We start from the raw sequence: 3,892 nt of genomic DNA, 5'->3' as shown, positions 1-3,892 counted from the left end.
TAAAAAATGTCATTGCTTTTAATTCAATTAATTAATTTAAATCCTGTTTATTGCTATAATTTCATACTCAAATGATTATACTTGTTGACACTTTCTGAGTTTTAATTCACATTATGGATTACAAATCTATGCTTTTTCTACTCTGTCTCTCTGTGCAGGTATTGCTGTCTCCTGAGTTCTTCAGTGTCCCAACTAAGACATTCAAACCTCATTGCAGAGCTTATATCTTTCCTCACCATCATGTGAGTGTGAGATTGCTCTGGATTCTGGTTATGTGGCCTGCAGCACCTATAAGGTATTTCAACATTGTCCATTTTATAACTTATTTCTAGTTTTTAGGCCTTAACACAAATAAAATGTTCCTTTTTCTGTATTTTTTTAGAACAAGCTAGTACAGTGTGCCTGCATTCCAGCTTCTTAGACTCTACGCAAGTGGACAGAGTGTCAGTGTTTGGCCACTCTTACAGACACCGACTTCTGTCAACTCACTGCTACTGATCAGGCACCTCACTCCAGGAAGACAGAGGGCTGCAAGCCTGTCATCGTTTCCAGTGTGGCTTTGGATTCTTGGGTAGCATCAGATTTTTCCCACAAATATTCAAAGGTAACACTTATTTTAAGCTTAGTTATTAAATCAAAAGTCTTCCCTTGTGTTAATTTTTTAATTTTTTTTATTTATTTTTTTTGTTTTCTTTTACATTTATATGCAGTGATCGGATGTGGTGGAGCTTTGTTAGCTGTGTGTAAAACATCTGTTTGTGATGATATTTACAATGAGGCTTTAAGGTGACAGTTTCCATGTAATTTCAGTCCTTTTACTAAGCAAAAATATGTTTGCAATTAACATATTTTTTTGAGTTTTGTCTTTTGGATTTATGGTTAACATTCCTCTGTGACAGCAAATACTAAACTGGTCCAAGTAACCAGCATATCATTGGTCAAAGGCAAAAAGGACCACATGTCACACTAGCAATGAATTTTTGACTGTGTTTGTGTCACCAGATTTAACAAACAATATCAGACATATGAAACTGAACTCTGGATTAATGTGCAGATGTTTTTTGTGTTTTTTTTTATTGTTGAATAATTATTTTGTAGGACAAACCCAATCTATTTACCCAAACAATGTAACTTGTTTTGGTAAATAGTGGATTAATATATCTAAGTCTATAAGTATAGCAAACTGAATTCATACAAACACACAGCTCTAAATCTTGAATTGTAGGATGTACAAAAATGATCATGTGATTATTATGGACATTTAAATAACTATATCTATTGAACCATTACACATATTCTTTATAGAAATTACACAATCTCAAAATGTGAAAAAAGAAAATGTTTAAGAGAATAAATAATGTGTGTTTGTATGAATCCTGCCTTAGTATGGGGTGTCAGTAACTACATTAGTATAGAGTAGGTCTAACAGTGGTTTTCCACATCTGCTCTAATATATATAGATAATGGGTCAGACATATAAAGTCATTTTGAAAAGTTCATAAAGGTCACATCCATTTATATGTGTTCCTCTTTTATATTTTATATCAGGTCACACAGCTGACTTTTGTTTTGATCAGAGTAGAACCATAACATTCATGCTAATGGTTCTACTGTTTACAGTTACTTTATGATGGATTTCACCCTTGTCACAGCACTATGTGAAAAGCTGTTAGAGGTAAAGTTAACCCAATTAATACCTCATCATAAGTCACTCTTTAACGCAAAGCAGTGATTATTTTCACTGTAATTTATTCCACAATAATGTTTTTTATTTGATCCCTGTTTCTTTAAATATGCACATCGATTGTTCAGCTGTGTGACTCTCTACACCTCAAATATATCACAATGTGGACTTCATTTCAACAGTATTTTGTAGATTGGTACCATATTTATCATAAAATCAGGAAACTGTAAACTAATTGAAAAAATGAAGCTTATGAAAATTTTAACGTGGCATTGGAACATGTTGTTTATCCTTGCCAAATGGTATTTACACAAAACTCCAGCAAATCAGAGGATATATTTTTGTCTCTCACTTGCTGTTTATACATGTGTATATTTTTGCAGTTAATAGCCTATCACGTGTCTGCTCATCTTAGGGCCATAAACATAAACATGGCAAACAAGGATATGTTCACAATTCCAACAGATGCTTCAATTGTTTGTATAGATGTTAGATTCATTTGATTTGCATTTTCTATTAATATTTTTCTGTTTATCCCAAATGGGATTTTTATTTCTGTATGCCATTATTGTAATCATTGGAAACAACTGAGTAAATATTTTGTATCATATGTTTCTAAAAATATTTGAATGTTTTACTTTTCTACTACTGACGTACAAGCTTTAGGCTTGTTTTCTACTGGTTTTCTACTTTCTAAACTTTCTTCCACTCTTTGGCATTTCAATGACATTATTTTTGGGTGTTTTTATCTCTGACCGCAGCATCTTGTGCATTTATTACCTAAATGTTGTTTGTGTGGGGGGGTTTTTTTGTTCTTTTTTTTTTTTGGCCATTTTTAGATTTCACCAGCTGTGTAAACTCTGTTATTTTACCTTGGTTTTGTTCCACATCAGTTTATCTGTTGGCTGATTTTCTTCCTTTTCTAATGTTTCTGGTAATTTTTAACAGTTAAACAAGTAACTTCGAGGTTATTTCAGCCTTTTCAGCGGTTATCTGTTGACAGTTTTGCCTAATTATTACATTTCTGCAAAATTATAGCAGTTCTGATAACTTGTAATATTTCTGCCAAGTTTTTAATTTTCTACTAAATTATATTATTTTTGCTAGGTTACACTACTTTTGTTTATTATGTTATGTTATATTAAGTTATGTTATTTTAAATTATTTCATTTCTGCTAAGTTGTAGCTTCTGGTAAACTACAACATTTCTGCTGAATTGTTATGTTTCTTCTAAGTTATTTCATTTCTGCTAAGTTATTACATTTTTGTTAACTTGATGTTGTTCTGCAACGTAATTAAATTTCAACAACTTTTTAAACACTGACTTTGATTTCTTCAGCTTCTTCAGCTATTTTCAACTATTTTCAGCAGACAGCTTCAGCTTTACAGCATCCACACTGCATTTTCGCAGGAAATGCAAATTTTTCTAGTTCTACTTTATTATTCTACTTTATTATTATTATTCTAGTTGCCACTTTTGCACTTTTTTTGGCACTTAACTACTTCCACAATTTTCAGCCGATTTTCACCGTTCAAATTTTAAACTATTCTGCTATTTCTGCTAATGATGGCAATGACTTTTGGTATTTTTTGCTGTTATACTTTTTAAAATATTAAGCTTTTTTCCTTTAATTTGTCCCATTGAAATGAATGGGAAACTTCCACAATTCTGCTAAAACTTGCTTGTTTTTGAAACTTAACTACTTTCTCATACTTTCGCCTAGAACAACCATTCAAATTTTAAAATATTCACAAATTATTGGGCTATTCATGAATGATTCAGCTTTTTCATATCTGTTACCGTTTTCATCTTATCCCTCTTTAAGTTTTGAGTTGCAAAATTGTGATTTTTCACAAAATACATGCGTTGTTATGGTTGCTATGCACTTGGCTTTCAGTGTGCCACTGAAAGTTTTGCAGTCTTCTCTTCATGTCCAACAACTTCTTGCTACTTGCTCAATCTTCACTACACTTCCACAATTTATACATCAAAACGTAGGTATTTTTGCTGGCTTTCAGAAAATGTTACTATCATTGTTGTGGGACTTATAGAATTTTGGCAAATCTCCTCAGACCAACACAAAGTCTGGAAACTCTCCATAGAAAGTCAATGGAGAGTTTGTTCAAAATCACCGCTGGATTTCTGTAATGAGAGGCATATTCGAATCGTCATATCTCCCTAACAAAGCGACGTTAAGACATGAGGCT

The 3,892-nt window shown here is 32.2% G+C and overlaps 1 long non-coding RNA gene across 1 annotated transcript; it reads left to right on the top strand.

Annotated features, from left to right (window-relative positions):
- The first annotated feature begins 61 nt into the window (after positions 1-61).
- Positions 62-422, top strand: LOC112844791 (uncharacterized). The gene is made up of 2 exons (XR_003217541.1): positions 62-295; positions 383-422. It is a non-coding gene; the product is annotated as an uncharacterized LOC112844791 (long non-coding RNA).
- Positions 423-3,892: the final 3,470 nt, after the last annotated feature.

This window comes from Oreochromis niloticus, unplaced genomic scaffold, assembly GCF_001858045.2.
Source record: "Oreochromis niloticus isolate F11D_XX unplaced genomic scaffold, O_niloticus_UMD_NMBU tig00001593_pilon, whole genome shotgun sequence".
NCBI classification, from domain to species: Eukaryota; Metazoa; Chordata; class Actinopteri; order Cichliformes; family Cichlidae; genus Oreochromis; species Oreochromis niloticus.
The sequence above is the reverse complement of the archived record's forward strand: the minus strand, read 5'-3'. Positions and strand labels throughout refer to the sequence as shown.